This window comes from Xyrauchen texanus, chromosome 9 (genome assembly GCF_025860055.1).
Source record: "Xyrauchen texanus isolate HMW12.3.18 chromosome 9, RBS_HiC_50CHRs, whole genome shotgun sequence".
Classification (NCBI taxonomy): domain Eukaryota; kingdom Metazoa; phylum Chordata; class Actinopteri; order Cypriniformes; family Catostomidae; genus Xyrauchen; species Xyrauchen texanus.
Genome location: NC_068284.1, coordinates 21,463,264 through 21,482,733, shown reverse-complemented (window position 1 = coordinate 21,482,733; position 19,470 = coordinate 21,463,264). Strand labels below are relative to the sequence as shown.

Sequence of the window (19,470 nt, the reverse complement as noted above, 5' to 3'; positions counted from 1 at the left end):
ACACGGCTACCACCGGACCAACCAACAGTGTAGGGAAAAGTTACAAATATGTAAATGTGACCACAGAACCATAAAGGACCACAACGGCTGGAGTGGTTCAAACAGAAGAAAGTGGAAGTGGTTCGACCAAATGGATGCAATATATGCCAATACACCAGCGCGCAATGAGAGGGAGAGTGCCCTGGACTCAGCCACGGCGTTGTTGGAGTCCACGATGGAGGATGGTACGTTTTGTTACGTTAACTTTATTTTCTGCTTGAAAGCTTCACTTTATTTATTTGACCAGCTCCTGGAAAGCATGCTTCTAAAACAACCAGGCCAATTTAACTGTTACACTTGTGTAAAATCACCATGCAACACCTGCTTTATGCAGCACAATAAGCTAGTAGCTAACAGCTAGCGGTCGTGTTACTATTTATTGACAGTAATGTTTATGTCACATTTAAGTTGATGTCACGGCAGTAGAGGCAGTGCAACTATGATGATCAGCCTATAATCCCACCCACGTTGAGGTGGCACTAAACTGCAATGAAAAAAAACACGCTCAGAAAAGTAAAGCGAGCAGAGTTGAGTCGAGTCGAACCGTAATGTGCAGTGGAAAAGTGCCATAAGTAGGCTTTGCAACCTTTAAGAGTTCGGTCGCTACCCTCAGGTTGGGAAACTCTACCCAACAAAGGGCTATATTCATTTTATTAAATGATATGGTGGTGCAAACCCAACATCTGCAGTCATCTGGTTCCTCCTTACATTGCATGTACTTTGAGCAAAGGCGAAAGGCACTTACGAATCCATCAACTGTACATTGCGAAGCTTAGAGAAACAATTAGAGGATAACCAATTAATCTAGGTCTATCTATATATCTTGTGAGACAGAGGATCTGCCTCCCCTTGAATCCTGTTCACACCAGCCATACCATCACTGGCCCATGTCCAGGCCTTTGACAGGAGTGTGTGTCTTACAGAAAGACCACAATACAAGAACTCCACTGGCAGTGTGTGATAAGATTCACCTCATACCTAATGTAAGTACATCATTACAGCTGCCCTAAATCCAGCATTATGTCTATTCTTCGATGAGATTCGGACCTTGAAGTATGGCAAGGCATGGTCTTGTTGATATTGCTTGATCCAGAGCCTCTGGACTGACTACACCTCTGTACAGCTTAACCTTTATTTACTTGAGACAAAGACATGACACCACTTTAAGTTCATGATCCTCTCCTTTAGTCTCTGCTTTTCTTTTATGTTATTTAAAGGTGAAGTGTGTAATTTATTCAGTGTTAAAATTAGGGCTGTCGACTTAATACGTTAATTTTGTGCAATTATATTTAAAAATATTTATATGCCCCTGCCTGTACGTAAATTCCATAATAAGGAATGTTCCTACCATCGGAGCAATTCAAGCTTGATGTACCACCTTAATAAAGTAGGGGGCAGTCAATTCACCAGCTGTACAGGCAACATGCCTGAGAAGGATATAGCTGCAGGCAGAGCTCCAAAAAGGAGCAGGAACTTCAAACTGCCAGCAAAGATATACGGAGCCAGAGCACCATAACCTAACCTTTTCCCTAACCCTAACCAGGACTGGAAGTGACACCCCTTTTTGTAGTTGGTGCAATCCTCTTTTGGAGTAACCACATGCCCTTCTGTAGTATCTTCACCTTCATATCTCCGGTCTGCAGCTATACCTACTTGACTCGCCTTGTCAAACCAATGAGTAGGCATCATACATCCTTCCACAGATACGTTTTTACTCTCAAAGACAGCTGGAGAATGAATGCAGGGCTTAAGAGATGGTTATGAATGTTTTTCAAAGGTTCAAACTATGCATAACTTGACATATCATCTTAAAAACACAGCACTTATGACTAGAGGCACTAAAAACTAGTAATCAAAGTTTAATGAAAGTTTTTTGAACCCCACACTTTTCCAAGCTCTCACAAAGCCTTTGAACGGAATAGGGCATAGGGAGGATCACTTCTGAATGGAATGCACCCCTAATGTTATTATTAAGCCACATAAGGCTGCTATTTAATTAAATCTGCTCACTGTCATCTGATACAAAATGAGTGCACAATGCTCATGGTGTTCCACTTCTGTCACTAACTCGACGTTGTGTCGAATGTAGTGACACAAGGGTTCTTTCTTGAGAGCCTTGCATACCTCTGAACTTGAAAAAATGCCAATGAGTCCCGAGTTAATCACCCCTTCCTCCCGTCAGACTTTCAACCCTTGGACAGACCTCTGTTTTCTGCGGACTGGAGTACCCTTACAGCAGGTGTCCAGACGTGTTGTGGTCACCAGAGATGCCTCTCAACTGGGTTGGGGTGCCGTGTGCAATGGGCACACAGCTGCTGGCTCCTGGACAGGGCCCCCGCTGCATTGGCACATCAACTGCCTAGAGTTGCTTGCTGTATTCCTTGCCCTGCGGAGGTTTCTCCCACTGATCCGGGACAAGCACGTCTTGATCCGTTCAGACCGCACCGCGATAGTAGCGTACATAAATTGCCAAGGCGGCATGCGCGCTCGTCATATGTCACGACTCACTCGCCATCTCCTCCTTTGGAGTTAGCGCTGCACGCCACTCATATTCCCAGCAACCTCAACACCACTGTGGATGTGCTTTCGCCCGGCGGAGGGTGGAGGCTCCACCCCCAGGTGGTCCAGCTGATTTGGGACCGGTTCGGCATGGCGCAGATAGACCTCTTTGCCTCCCAGGACAATTCCCACTGCCCGCTCGCTTCCATCAAGATGGTTGGGGACCTGCAAGCGTTCTCTGTCAGCAACACTTGTCTGGAATTCGGTCTGGTAGATACTCACATCATCCTAAGACCACGACCGGGCTACGTGCCCAAGGTTCCTATAACCCCCTTCAGGCATCAGGTTGATAACCTGCAAGCGCTGCCCCGGGAGGAGGTAGACCCAGACTTCTCATTGCCAAACAGAGGTTAACTCACTGGGTCGTTGATGCTATCTCTCTGGCCTACCAGACCCAGGCCGTGCCCGCCCCCTTGCGGGTTCGAGCACACTCGACGAGAAGTGTGGCATTCTCGTGGGCACTGGCCAACGGCACCTTCCTAGCAGACATCTGCGGAGCAGCAGGCTGGGCAACACCCAACACCTCTGTCAATCTCGTCCCGTGTTTTGTCAGGTCCGAGCCGGTAGAACTTGGTAATACGGAACAGCTGACCGGGTGTTCCACTTGCACCTAGCGCCCTTCACCAAGTTGATCCAGTGCGCTCTTTCTCCCAGGTTAGCCACTAAGCTCTCGCTTCCTGGATATTCTTCCTCCCTAGCCTTCTGGCCTGGGAGTTCAGCGGAGGAATTCACGACCAGACCCACTATGAGCCACAAGGCATCTGTACTGGTGTAGGGCTCCACAGGCTTAGTTCCCTCTTCAGGCAACTCTGTGGTATGGTCCCCCTGTCGGCGGAACAGCGTCTCCCTTGGGCAGTCCCTCTGCCCCTGATCACGGTGTTTGTAGAGCTCCTCCCTCATAAGGTAGGACCTGCCACCACGCCACTCCCATGTGTGGCTTAACAACCCACGTGGTGTATTTGCCACATATCACCTCCCCCTAGTCTGGGCAGGATGTGGTCTCCGCAGGGTCTTTTTCCCCTGAAAGATTGCCTTCCCTGACACATTTCATAGCATTAAGATAAGAGAGAAGGCTGTGGCTGGCTGGCTTGCTCCCATGATGGTCATTTAGCTCCTGTTCCCCCCTTAGGGGTGCTAGGAAGCTATGGTCTGTATATGAAACCTTTTTCAGGGGGAATTGGGGAGGGTTACGTGTGGTGATACAGTTCCTTCTAGCACTCAGCTGCCTGCTTGCACCTGTGTCAGCAGTTCACGTAACATGGTCTAGTGCATGGCTCTTTGAAATTTGACCCCTTGTGTCACTACATTTGACACAAATTCGAGTGAGCGACAGAAGGGGAATGTCACGGTTACTGTTGTAACCTCCATTCCCTGATGGAGGGAACCAGGTGTTGTGTTCCCTTTGCCACGGCACTAGACCTACCACTCTGATTGGCCGTACCTTATTCTCGGCTCCTCAGTGCAAAAACCTGACTGACAGACGCATGCCCACTTCCCTTTATACCTGTATGTCCGGGGGCAGGAAATGCAAATTCTGTCTGCCAATTTCTCATTGGCCTTTTCTCAAGTCCAGAGGTACACGAGGCTCTCAAGAAAGACCCCTTGTGTCACTACATTCAACACAACGTCTCGTTCCCTCCATCAGGGAATGGAGGTTACAACATTAACCATGATGTTTTCGGTGTATGAGCCAAGGGCCTCTAAAGGTAAATTCACACTGCCCCAACAACTTTCCAGACATTTTTATGGACATAATCTCATGTGTAAAATATTTTTCCTCCAACAGAATGAATAAGTCCCCAGCAAATACAAAACGTTTTTACAACGTATGTGTGTTTACTTGCTTACAGCCTAATGTCTCTACATGCTAAACGTGTTTAATTAATAGATATGTCCCGATCGATCGGATATTCGTCTTAAACCCGTGATCGGCAATCGTGCCTAGATTTAGGGCCGATCTTTTTTGCAGCACAAATACACTGCTCCTCTAATTAATGAGTGCTATCTCAGCCCATGAAGTATGACAGAATGGCCTATGGAAGGTGAGTTGTTGGCAATTCTATGAATTCACGAATTTAAACTTTCAGACATGATGTAATTGAAATGAATATGCTGGTTTGTTTTTGTTAAAATTTAAGTATTACATGTGTATGAATATTAATTTGCCCATTTTCAAGAGTCGTTACGGTAGTTATTCGGATTCGTTGCAAAGTGAACAGGAAGAGGATAAAGAGGCTGCTAACAGGTTTAAAAACAAATTAAACAACAAATAAACATGCAAATACATGATACATGATGTGAGTTGTGACAATCATACGTTGTGTTGAGTGATAGAGACCGTTTGAGCAATCATGAGCGCTTTTAGCTTTACTCTCTTTAACATGAGCGTTCTCTGTGTCAAAGACATGCATTCTTCAGGTGCTCTCAATATCTCATCATCAGTCACTCATCCCAATTTAAATCAGATTAATGTTGGTCAAAATACCATTAATAATAAATATAACTGTTTAACCTTCAATAACAACACCGCGTCTTCATTTGCTTAATAATTAGTGATTGGTGTTACAGCAAAACTCAAAGACAGTAAACAGACCGTAAATATTAATGATATCTCACTGGAGCAGTTTTAGAGCATGTTATGAATATATTTTTCTTATTTTTGAATGTATCTCTGCGGTGTGTGATGCTTTCATGGTTTTTACTGGTTGTCCGTATGTCACAATGGCATTTTGATATTGACAACAGAACTATTAATAACGGTTTCATTATTGTTGAACTTCGGGCTGTTCAAGCTATTACACCACTTTTAAGTGGAATTGCAAAACTTTGAATTCCTTTTTATAGAATAGTTTTTTTGTTGTAACTATTCAAGTCAAACTGTTTACATAATTTGTAAGTTTATGTAAGATTTCTATTCATCCATACAGAACTCATTTGGATTTATTTTTGTTAAAATAAGCTATTACACCATTCTAAGTAGAAGTTGATTTTATATGTGAGTTTATAAAAATGCTAGCTGTACTAAGTTAAATGCATTAAGTTGAAGACATCTTTTAGTTACTTTGTTTACTTAACAAAAAAACAGTCTGCACCTCTATTATCTAGGCAAATACAAGTATCAGATCGGGACTCGGTATCGGCAGATATTTGATATTTAAATATCAGATCGAGATCAGGGGCCAAAAAAGCTGATCGGGACATCCCTATTAATCAATAATATTAATAGTGCATAATATTTATGGCTTCATCCATAACCTCTTTATTGCCAATCATCTTTTTCAAAGGTGAACAATGACACCCAAGTTTGTTGGTGTTTGTTGGATCAGTGTGAACACAACAGTTATGTTTCACAACATTCTAAATATAACAGCCAACTTTAGAATGTTTGAAGTGTTGGTGTCTGTTGGCATTTGCTGGGGCAGTGTGAATTGGCCTTGAAAGTTATGAGCAGCCAGTGTCGGCATTCACTTTAAAGCACACAGCACATGCAAACTATATTTTTTATCTCATTAAATCTCATCTAGGAGATATCTTGATAATCATCACGCTAGAACATAACTTCATTTTATTTTGTGTGTTGCATGTTTGCAGAATGACAATGACATGTCCGATGGTATCGTTTTTTTGTATTGGAGCAATTTTATGAGCATGAGTACAAGTGCATGAGTGGGGTATTGGGGCATCCCTATTATTTAATATACTGTTTATTATATGTATAATTAATTACATTTTGTATTTCTAAATTACCTTTATTTGTGGGTGTTTCTTAGTAAATATTGATATGCTATTAATTAATTGGCCCATCATGCAATTAATTTGATTAAATATTTCAATCGATTAACAGCCCTGGTTAGAATAGGCTACTTTCTCCTATTTAAGTTGAATGTGCGGACAAGAGCAAGAATAGGAATTGAATGGAATTTAACAATTCTGATTCTTCTTAATGTTTCCGTTAACTATTCTTTTAGCACTTTTTATGAAGAAATATTTGAAAATAAGATCAGCCCTCAGCAACATGTTACAACATGATGAGATCATTTCAGATTTTATCAGAACAGATGACTGGAAAAATACTTAAAGTTGTATACACAGAATTTGTTCTATATATTTAATTAATTCATATAAAATACCATTAATATTAACAACTAATTAAAGCTTCTTCTTTAGCTACATCACATTTAAATAAAAAACTTAAAGCCACTCATTCACTGCCACACATAGTATAGAAGTTATGTTAATATGTTAATGGGTAGACATGGTATAGAACATTTTAATATGATGGCATGAATTACTAAAAGTCCCACTGAGAGCAGAGTTGAGATGTTACAGCGACCCAGGCATAGGGACAGACCTCACTTTTGAGAATTTCATATTCCATTCAGATGACGCTCTTCACAGAGCGAACCGTCGACTTTCACAGCTTCATTTATCTGTGAGCAAACACCAAAGGCTGCATTGTCATTTCAACTGAATCTCGAGTCATGAATCACATACAACAGCCTGTGGGTGAGTCAGTTCCAAAAATCTAAAACCAACAGTGTCAACTTAACTTAGTGCAGTGCTCATATCATAGCTTATCAGCATGAAACTAAAGAACAAAGACAATGAAACAGTGTGAAACATGAAAACATTATCTAGCAAATGATTGTTGGAACATCCCTCAAAGAAGTCAATCTGTAGACATCAGTGAAAGCTAAATTATTAGCCATCAAAGAACCGTCATCAGCAAGATGCAAGAATTCCATTATTCTACTGATCGCAGAGCAATTTATGTTGAGTTTCTGACGGTCTCTCTCTCTCTCTCTCTCTCTCTCTCTCTCTCTCTACACACACACACACACACACACACACACACACACACACACACACACACAAACACAAACACACAAACTCTTCACCTTGGCTGCTACTTATCTTTAATGACACTCCCATCATGCCTTTCTCCAAGTCATGAGTCTGCAAAACAATCACAGACAGAATCAGTGCTTCTCTCTCAAAGCTCCAGTTTTAGAGTTTGGTTCAGGTGTTTGAAGTTGTTTTCTAAACTCTGGTACAAATGACCAGAACAACAACAAGGTGAGTAAATGATGAAAGAATTTTTATTTTTGGGTAAACTGTCCATTTAATGAGTAAAGAAGGCAAAACAGAGACAAAGAACTTCAGAGAAAATCTTTCACTAAAGTCAATGTCTGAGAATGGACCAGAGGGCCACACAGAGTCAGACAACCTTGGAACAACTCCCATTCTTGTTCTAATTTTCCTTACCCAGCAGTGGCTGTTGTGACTTCAACAAAGAAACAAAAAGGCCATTCCAAAGGTAGAGGGAAAAATATAAAAGGAGCCACTTCAACAATTCATAAAGAACCTTGCCCTGCTTCTCTCAGGACATTTGACAGTTGGGGAAAAAACGAAATACTACAAATTTATTTGGCCTCTCTTTAACTCAAGCTCTACTACTGGAAAGCAAGAAAGTCCTAGACCACTAAAAGGAACATTCCTCATTGAGAGAGGTTCAGTTTGAGGAAACTGGGCCTATTGAGGCCAAACAGGTTGGAGGTGTGCCGGCTTCATGCACAGACACTTTTGTTTACCAACAAGGGCAGCTTGGGAGAGGCTGGCCTCCATTGAGGAGGGAAATGAATAGGTCTGTTAGTATGTTAGGAGATGGAAACAAGCAATGTCTTTTCACTAAAACATCCTTCCATAGCAGCTCTGCTTTGAGAAAGAGGCCAGGCGGTGGGTCGGAACCCACAGCGGCTTAATGAGAGCTCATATAGAGAGCGATGCAAAACACACTGAGCCCGTTTACATGAACACTAATATGCTGATTACTCTCTAAAATCAGTGTGACGATGAGGAGGGTGGGGTCGGGAAAGCCGAAGGCGCCACTTGTTGTGTGTGTGTTCATGTTTGTTTTAAGTTGCGTTTTACCATTAAACTTTATATTTACTGAAACCCAGGAGGGAGGGGGGATGCGCTGTCACGGAGTCCTCACTGCTGCCATCCGCCAGGGGAGCAGGCCATCTGCCTGGGGACGGAGGGGTCGCTGCTGGCCGCTGAGAGCCAGAGGAACTGCTGCCATCCGAGAGATGGAAAGGAGCAGTTGTTTATGTTTGTTTTGTGTTTTGAGTTTCACATGAAACTTTATGTTGACTATTCAGCCAGTTCCTGCCTCCTCCTTGCCCATCCTTTAATTGTTACAATCAGCTTATTTAAAAAATCTGACAAAGCAATAAATTTGCATTTACATGACATTTGAAATAATCTCGTTATTCTCTACTTTAGATGTCAAAGCGTGAAGAGGCATGCGTTCAAAACGTGAGCATATTGGATGAGCCGGTAAGAACACTGATTAAGGTGTTTACATGGCACGTGAAATCGGTGTAATGGGCAAAAATCTACCAGTGCCGACTGGGTTATTCATAAGCTCATAAGGTCTTTACGCCGATAAAGAAACACTGTTTATTGCGTTTACATGACCGCGCGTGTTGTCGGCTTATTAAGCATTAAGAATGTGCATGTTAATGCACTCATTGACTCTCAGTGTCATGATTCTAACATTAGCTAGTACACTCTAAAAAAGAGTAGGTTAGTATTCGGAGCAAGCTCACCAAATAGTATATAATACTAAGCTTAGCCCAGCTTTTCAGACTTCATATTCACAGGAACAGTCAGTCAAACATTTAAAATTCTTTCATCACTTATTCACCCTACACGTCATTCCAGACCTGTATGACTTTTTCTTCCGTGGAACTCAAAGGAGTTAGGAAGAATGTTCATCCTGCTAATTTCCAACAACAAAGGCATACTGCATGATTAATCAACAATGGAAAATGATGGAAAATATCTTCAGGGCACATGGGCCAAGCCAGGATATTTTGTTATCAATAAGCTTCTATCTACAGATGTTGTGTAGTGTAGGCCTATAATATTTGTTCACTAAATAAAACATCTGTGTTCCATCCATCTTCTGTAGCTGCTGTCCTATGTAGGCTCACGGGTAGTGCTGGAGCCTATAACAGCCTATTGGGCCAAAGGCAGAAAAACACCCTGGACAGATGTCAAGTCCATCACAGGGCTCACACACAGACATATGCATTTACACTTTCACTCTCACTCTCACCTATGGGCAATTTAGAGTTCCCAATTCAGTTGACCTGCACGTCAACCGGGGAAACCGCACACAAACACGTGGAGAACATGCAAACTGAGACCTTCTTGCTGTGAGGCAACAGTGCTACCCCCACTGAGCCACATGCTGCCCATACATCATACATACAAAAAATACAGGTAACTTGAGACAAAATTGGTCAATTACAGAGAGAGGTCAGGAGAGACCTCAATGATATTAAAAATTGCATTGAACAATAACAGTGAAGTTTATTATAGATGCAATAATTTAAACGTTTGACTTTTCAAATGTAACTTGACCAAATTAAATGAATATAACTTTTGTTTCAACAAACTCATGCTTGTCAGACGTCCATGATTTTAGTTCTTTAATCTTCCCCATCCATCATTTGAAGCATATCAATAAAATCGTCTAAAAATCATCTAAAAATCAATCTAGTGCAAGTTTACATTGGAAAAACAGCATGAACAGACACAAAACGTGTTCGGTGTAAACAGCCCACAAGACAACTGACAACCTCGGGCCAACAATTGAATATGCCTGGCATACAGTGACAAGGGGCTGTCAAGCTCCAAAATGGACATAAAAGCACCATAAAAGTAGTCTACATAACTATGATATATATCCCCAGTCTTAAGAAGCCTTTGTTTTGCACAAAAGTAAGTAATATGGGTTTATAATAATGTGAGAGTGAGTAAATAATAATAATAATTGTACTTTTACTTTAAAGTTCAAACTTAACGGTATTCAGATATCTTATAAAAAGTAACATCTCCGGGGGCCTGGGTAGTTCAGTGAGTAAAGATGCTGACTACCACCCCTGGAGTCATGAATTCAAATCCAGGGCATGCTGAGTGACTCCAGCCAGGTCTCCGAAGCAACCAAATTGGCCCGGTAGCTAGAGAAGGTAGAGTCACATGGGGTAACACACATGTCGTGGTTGTTGTAATGTGGTTCGCTCTCGTTGGGGCGCGTGGGTAGTTGTGCGTGGATGCCGTAGACACTGGCGTGAAGCCTCCACACACTATATCTCCGCAATAATGCGCTCAACAAGCCACGTGAGAAGATGCACGGATTGACGGTCTAAGACGAGGAGGCAATTGAGATTCGTCCTCCACCACTCGGATTGAGGCGAGTCACTACACCACCACGAGGACTTAGTCTGCAATGGGAATTGCGCATTCCAAATTGGGGAGAAAAAGGGAAGAATATATTTATTTTTTTAAAGTTACATCTCCTGTAAAATCTCCTTTAAAATTTCTGTAAAACCCTAATGAGAAATCTGAATACCTCATAAAAATCAGAACACATTATTAGTCAGGTTTCCAATAAAGAAAAATCTGAATTTCGCACAAACAATTTGTGAATAAAAGTGCGTTTCCATACCATGTATTCAAGAGAACAAAACTGTCATGCAAAATAGTAATGGAAATGTAAGTCAAGTCACTGAGGAAGCCACTGAGGAAGAAAAATTACTTGTGGTGTGGTAGCAATCTGCTGCAGATGCTTTGCATCTGGGAAATTATTCAGCCATAATACTGGCTAACGTAATCAGTTAATATTGTAGTTTATGCACGTCTTCTTACAGAATGAAAATGTATCCATATCAAATTAGCTTAAATGTTTTTTATGTGCATTTTAAAAAAGATTTAGCATCTTGTTGTCATCCATCGTATTTTAAGCAATATCCCAAAATTTGCACAAAATATATGGATAGAAACCCTGCTAGCATCAACTAATGAATGTCATTAAGTAGCCCTCATTGGATTTCCTTTGTACTCCTCAACAAGAAGCAAATCAAAACCCTTCAAACCCTTATCGGTATACCGTGTTAGTAGACTGACACGTGAACTTAACAGTATGGCTGCTGAGGAATTTGATTAACACAAAGAGGTGAGCAACTGTTTATGTTGGATGGAGAGGGAGGACGTGCAGTCTTGTTGTTATTAGAGTGGACAAATGGGAGTATGAGGAAGAATCAGCACGGAAGCAGAGGTAGGGGAGGTAGGAGTAGAGAGGAGATTGTGCTGAGTAAGGAGCGCTGCAGTGCCTGTCTGCTGCCTCACGATCTTTAAATGGTTTGTCAAGACTCAGCTGGTCGAATTCATCTCTCACGCACAGGCCAAGGGCAAGGACTACAGCATGATCCTTTCTACAGGAAACTCACCTAAAGGGCTCTCCTCAGCACACAGCTATAATAAAAAGACATTTTTTCATATGTTGTCAATACACTGAGGACTAAAGGTAAATTCAGTAGTGAAAAATAGCTCTAAAAGTGTGTAATTTCTTCGATGGTTAAGTACTTAAAAGTATTCTCCTATCCCTGGTTAATATGTGAAGATAACTATAATTAAGCCATCCATTTGTAGGTTGATTTTACCAAAACATGTAAACATTGTGACTGTTTGTTTGAGCATTCCGACCAGATTTACACAGCAACACATCAGCCCAAGCAGCGGTGTGTGTTTGGGGTGGGACTACCCAGATAGCAAAAAATATCCGCACGGCTTCTTTTTGCCGCCGTCCCTAAGCTGTCGGCTATAGGTGCGTCCCACTGGCGGGGATGAAACGTTTGCCACCGAATTCGTCACTCCCATTTCTTGCGATATGTCGCCACGAACGCTGGCGGGCCGCCCGCTTCATTTTCTCTGGCGGTTGTCGCGGGCTGATCGACCATGGCGGCTGGCGGCAAGCAGCTTTGAAATACAAGGATTTCTACTCTCAAAATCGACCAGCCATGTTGGCTATTATTATTTTTTGCTCCAAAGCCATTAGGGTTTATAACAGAGTCTTGACTCTTGATTCCATGATAAGGTAAGGTTTAGGAAATGACATTTAAATTACTTTGAAACTCTGAAGCGATTATACAGTAATATATGTAAAATATATTGAATTATTTTATGCACTTCAAAATTGTTTACATTTCTTTGATTGCTGCGCATTTGAGACATGCACCAATAAACCAAAAATAATTACTTTAGTAAAACTTACTTGGCAATAAATATCTTTATGATTCTGATTAGGTTTTAAAATAGATATTTAATTCATGGTATGAACAATTTAGCAGAATAAATTGATGAAGTTAGACTTTTCACGAATGCCTGACTATCAGTGAACAGTGAAAGACATCTGCAACATGGCCAAAATCTCGGGTATACTTAAATTTTTTTTATTAATTTGCAAACATGGTGATATCTGTCATAAACATGAAAATCCCTGTTTTGACGTGAAGGATAAACTCAATGAAAAAACGAAATTATCCTCTGGTTTCACAGTTGCGCAGAAATTTTGTTTATGTCTACATTTTTTCCAACCTCGATTTTTTTTCGTTATTTTACCTTTTACAGGTTTTGCAATTATGACCTGTACAAATGTTTATGAAAGTGTTAAAGTCCCTGTAAAGGCAATAAAAAAATAGCATTATAAATGTTAAAAATGTATTGCTAAAACACATTACAAAGACTGAACTGTGAAGTTCCGCTGTCGCCATATCTGTTTCCGGTTTACTTGCGCGTCGCCCAAAATGTCTGTTTTTATTCGATGTCTCCAGAATCTTCCGAAAATACGCGTCAGCGATGTTCATCGCATTGTTGATGCCTGGTCCCCTGCTCCGACAAGCAAGAGGGACAAGGGCTTTAAACTCTACATATCGAGTTATCTGCACAACTACAAGGGTAAGTATTTTAATCTAATGTGGTGTGCCGGCAGATAGCGGCTAATCTAGTTCGCCACGTGTTTTTTATTTTTTATGTAAGGTTAGTATAGAAGCTTGTTTTTTCTTAGTTTTAAAGCAGACTGTTTGTTAATTTTTGTGATAATTGTAATATAAATTATATTAACTTGCTCTCCTCTCAGTTTCTAATAAAGATCAGGGCACAGGTGAAGTCACTGTCAGGGCATTGTGCTACAGGTCCATGAGGAAAACAGATAAACCTCACAGTTTGAGTGTATGGTGAAGCTAGAATTGATAAGACCGCAGTTACAGGCTTGTTACTTTATTAGCCCGGTGTTCCTGATGTTCCTGGGGACTCGGCTAAGTTTATTCATGTTTAATGTAACTCAAATCAAATGAAAACAGTTATTGTAGGCAGGTAAGTTTCCCTAACTGGTCCCCTCTGTGTAAAATGCGTTCTTATTCAAGTTTTCAACTCAGTCATTCGTTTAAGATGCAATCTTGTGTTATAAGTATTAGGCTATCTTAATTATACAGTGAGCAAGCTATATAAATAAGTATTTAATATAATAAAAGTGTACAGCAACAACCGAGGGTGTAAGGTAAAGGCTGAATATTGTAGATTTATTACAATATGTTGCATGTTTGAATTAAAATACCTGTGGATATGCAGGAGCACACACTCTACAAAAGGCCTGACTGGAGATTTGCCTGATCTATCTGTCCTTCAGGTGAGTAGGGATACAACAATAGCAAATTTCACTGTACAGTATGATATATCAACCAAAATCTGTATACCAATATTTCATTATTTTCTTTTTCCTCCCCTTTTACAAACAAATATTCTGCTTCAAAGAAAAAAAATGAAATTGATGTTATCATAAGGGTTCTTCATTATGAACTTGTATGCCATGCATAACATACTGTGGATAGAAATTACAGGGAAAGTTACTGGTATGATAATTGTGATTATATTACTATTATATTTAGTGTATTGCTAATCAATATATTGTTACTTCCCAGGTGACAGTGGCTCACTTCAAGAGCAGGTGAAGCAAGCTGGGACAATGTTGAAGACATTTGCTCGCACTGGGCAATCGGGTACAACTTGCAAACAACACCTGTGGTTGTTGGTTTAATTCCCACTGGGGCCACCTGTACATGTAGTAGACCTAGATATAAATGTCATAGTTTAGTAGTTGAAGGACCAGGACTGACTACTTTATTCTTTTATTCTGGGAACCTCTGTAGGTGCAGATCAAACCCTAATGCTGCGACGTCTTGGAGTTTGGCGATGTTGTGCGTAGCATGGACAACAAAATGCTATGCTGCAACATTTCAGTGCCAATGTGTCTGTTGGAGAGTTATCCCTGCCAGGGGATCTGTTACTCCCCCCTAGACACCCAGGAAGATTTGGTGTTGCTTGACAACAGTTTGAGGCAGGATAAAGAGCTCCAGCAACGATTTGTAAGTGTGCCGATTTCGTTTATAACGCCATAGGGTAATCTAAAAAGTAAAATTAAGATCGTACACTGCATATTCTACAGTCTGAATCCACAGCCTGTCACATTTTAAATTTATGAGAAGCTTCAGAGAAATGTAATTTGTAACATGTTTTTTTTGTATTTTCAGCTTCGGTTTTTGGCAATCAAATGTGGGAGGGACCTAAAGACAACCGTGTGGCGGAATGCTTCAGAGTATCTTCTCTAATCACCTTTCCATCAATACAACCTGGACTGGTGTAGGGGGATAAAGCATGTTTTAGAGACATGTTCCTGAAGACCATTGTTCAAAGTAAGTTGGATATTTTTTTTATATTTAAGTAGATGTGTAAAAAGTAAAAAAACATTTTTTTTTACCAAAATTGATTTGGAAACCTGCATGTTCTTTAGTGTGTGTGTGTGTGTGTGTGTGTGTGTGTGTGTGTGTGTGTGTGTCGCTGTGTGTGGGACTAAGTGTCCCATAAGGATAGTAATACCTGTATTTTTGACCTTGTGGGATATTTTATAGTTCCCATGAGGAAACATCTTGTATATCAATGACTAAGTTACTGTACTTTGAAATGTGAAATGTAGAAAGCTTTCTATAATGGTTAAGTTTAGGGTAGGCTGGTTTAGGATCGAATCATATAGTTCGTATAGTATAAAACTGTTATGTCTATGGATAGTATATATATATATATATATATATATATATATATATATATATATATGTATATATAATGTTTGTATATATGCTGTGGCAGATAGCTCGAGAAACATCTTGTTTCAATGACGGTCACTGTACTTTGAATGTGAAATTAAGCGCCGAATGGAGATTAGTCCAGCTGGATCAATCATTGTTCTGATAAACTGCATGCTATATAGATATATGTGTATACATGCTATATATATATATATGCATACATGCACAAGCGCGCAGATCGGCGTCAAAGCGTTGTCTCGACGATCCGGCATATACTGCGCGAATTGCGATAGCCAGCGGCGCCTGAACGCAGCTAGGAAGGCAGCCCGCCGACTTATTGCTATCTGGGTATCTGCTTGTCCAACCAATGAGACAGTGAGAGTGCTCAGGAAACCTGTTTTAAAACAATCATTTTTGCAATTCCATTTTGTGAAACTAGTGGCTCAGAAATCACACACTTCAGCTTTAGATAAGAAGATATGTATTCGATTTAATGGAGACTCTCCTGCTGAAGCAGCAGAATGTACAGTGACCTGTATTACGTAATACAGCGTAAAAGCCAGCTGGAGAGTCAACAGAAAAAATACAATGTCAATGTAACAGCAACACGTCTATGCTAAGACATATATGCGACAGTATAATCCTTTAAACATGTTTGCCCTTTAACATTCAGGCTTATTTTAACAAGAATATATTTTGGGCCATTATGAATAATGACACTTAGGCCTTTGTTTACTAGAAACCTAAACAAAAGCTTCACAGACTCATGCATCATATAATCTAGCTAATCGTTATTTCATCATGAGAAATGCTAGATCAAATAATGGGAATCAATTTAAGTTAAATTTACACAGACTACTTAATTGGAGCCATTGTTTCCTGGCAGTTTTAAAAATAGCTCTGCAGTCTGTTCCTGTTCCCTCCTTCACCCTCTCAGCTACCCAAAACATCTCTGTAACCAATCAAAAAACAAAGAAACACAGACACCCACTGAAACTGCTACTGTATGACATGTTAGAAAGCCAAAGAATGTGAGAATCAGATGCAAACACGAGTGCACCTTGCATCAGAAGCACACATTCGTGTTGACTTGAAAGCAGGGCTCCACAATAAGAAATTTTTTCTGCTTTCCTGGTTGGGCCCACAGTTCGAATATAATGCAAGATAGGGCTATCACGATTATGAAAATTGATTGACGATTAATTGTCAAAAATAATTGCGATTATGATGATTAATTGTCTCTTTTAGGGCTTTCATGATCAATTGTCATACAAATGGTCATATTTATTTTTTCAGTATGTGTGCTTCATACACCTTAAAGGTGGGGTATGTGATTTTCTTTTTTGACCATTTTTTCAAAATAACTTGAAATCCTATTCCTAACCCACTTACTGGCTGTAAATTAGAAGCACTGAAATGAAAATTAAGCAATTTAATCATCTGTGGAACGGGCAGGACTCGAAAAACTCCAGCCGATCATTTTCAAGACCATCTAGAATCATTGGACAGAAAATGTGTCAATCAAACGGTCGTACCATGCCCCCTCCCCCACCACCCTGGCTGCGTGTCCCGTTCGTCATCAGCTGCTTTCAGATGGAGCGGCATTTACTACACAGAGCTGTAGTTCATCACTGACAAGCTGGGCAATTTACCCTTCATTATCACGACCCAGCATGTTAGTGAACTACGGCTCTGTGTAGTATACCGCTCCATCTGAAAGCAGCTGATGGCGATTTACTAATCAATGAATGCACTTTATGTTATGTGCTTTACTGACGAGATGCGCATAACAATCTCATCTGATAACGTTATATCGGTCAGCCCTATATTTAGCCATAAACTTTGGTGACAACCAGGACGTCCAATATATTTTTATATATTTTATATTTATACAATATATATTTACATTTCAAAAACATCAATTTTCTAACAATACTAATGATTTATGTGACTGTTGAATGTTAATAATATCTGGTGCAACTTAACGCTGAATGTTGTGCCATGTTGACAGTCTTAGCAGGTAAATGGTGACGTCATGCAGAAACTCCAACCTATGCTAGCCTGGCTCGCTCTCGCGCATCTGAGTTTTCGCTCGTGCATGATTGCGCGTCCATGTTTTTCGAATGGGTGGAGTCAGGGCCAGCGTTGGAGGAGAGAAGGTAGGACCTTATGAGTTGTGTATTTTCAAAATCTGCCGGCCGTTTTGCAAATCACATACCCCACCTTTAATAAGTAATTTTTACATATTTAACTTCAAATATATAAATAAAAAATAAAATAGATGATATCCATCCATCCATCCATCCATCTTCAACCGCTTATCCGAAGTCGGGTCGCGGGGGCAGCTGCTCCAGCAGGGGGCCCCAAACTTCCCTATCCCGAGCCACATTAACCAGCTCTGACTGGGGGACCCCGAGGCGTTCCCAGGCCAGTGTGGAGATGTAATCTCTCCACCTAGTCCTGGGTCTTCCCCGAGGCCTCCTTCCAGCTGGACGTGCCTGAAACACCTCCCTAGGGAGGCGGCCAGGGGACATCCTTACCAGATGCCCAAACCACCTCAACTGGCTCCTTTCGACGCAAAAGAGCAGCGGCTCTACTCCGAGCTCCTCACGGATGACTGAGCTCCTCACCCTATCTCTAAGGGAGAAGCCCGCCACCCTTCTGAGGAAGCCCATTTCGGCCACTTGTACTCGCGACCTAGTTCTTTCGGTCATGACCCAACCTTCATGACCATAGGTGAGGGTAGGAACAAAAATTGACCGGTAGATCGAGAGTTTTGCCTTTCGGCTCAGCTCTCTTTTCGTGACAACGGTGCGATAGAGCGAGTGCAATACCGCCCCCGCTGCCCCGATTCTCCAGCCAACCTCCCGCTCCATTGTCCCCTCACTCGTGAACAAGACCCCGAGGTACCTGAACTCCTTCACTTGGGGCAAAACCTCATTCCCTACCTGGAGTACGCACTCCATCGGTTTCCTGCTGAGAACCATGGCCTCAGATTTAGAGGTGCTAATCCTCATCCCAGCTGCTTCACACTCGACTGCCAAGCGATCCAGTGAGAACTGAAGGTCACGGACCGATGATGACATGAAGACAACATCATCTGCAAAAAGCAGCGATGAGATCCCCAGCCCACCGAACCGCACACCTTCCCCACCCTGACTACGCCTCGATATCCTGTCCATGAATATCACAAACAGGATTGGTGACAAAGCGCAGCCTTGGCGGAGACCAACCCCCACATGGAATGAACTCGACTTCATGCCGAGGACCCAGACACAGCTCTCGCTTTGGACGTACAGGGATTGGATCGCCCTAAGAAGGGACCCCCACCCCGTACTCCCGCAGCACCTCCCACAGTCTCTCCCGGGGGACCCGGTCATACGCCTTCTCCAGATCCACAAAACACATGTAGACCGGATGGGCATACTCCCAGGCCCCCTCCAGGATCCTTGCGAGAGTAAAGATCTGGTCCGTCGTTCCACGGCCAGGACGAAAACCGCATTGGTTCCTCTTCAATCCGAGGTTCGACAATCGGCCGAACCCTCCTCTCCAGCACCTTGGAGTAAACTTTACCAGGGAGGCTGAGAAGTGTGATGCCCCTGTAGTTGGCACACACTCTCCGATCCCCCTTTTTGAAGAGGGGAACCACCACCCCGTTCTGCCACTCCTTAGGCACTGTCCCAGATTTCCACACAATGTTGAAGAGGCGTGTCATCCATGACACCCCCTCCACATCCAAAGCTTTCAGCATTTCTGGTCGGATCTCATCAATCCCCGGGGCTTTGCCACTGCGGAGTTGTTTGACTACCTCAGTGACCTCCCCCAGGGAAATGGAATCTGATCTCCCATCAGCCTCCGGCTCTGCCTCTACCACAGAGGGCGT

General features: G+C 41.8%; 1 protein-coding gene and 1 long non-coding RNA gene across 3 annotated transcripts in view; one reads left to right on the top strand and one right to left on the bottom strand.

The window, feature by feature from the left end:
• The window catches only part of fam110b (family with sequence similarity 110 member B), a 69,280-nt gene that overhangs the window by 23,671 nt on the left and 26,139 nt on the right, over positions 1-19,470 (bottom strand). The gene's annotated exons all lie outside the window — the stretch shown is intronic.
• Positions 14,466-15,088, top strand: LOC127648576 (uncharacterized). The gene is made up of 3 exons (XR_007971183.1): positions 14,466-14,504; positions 14,655-14,870; positions 15,036-15,088. It is a non-coding gene; the product is annotated as an uncharacterized LOC127648576 (long non-coding RNA).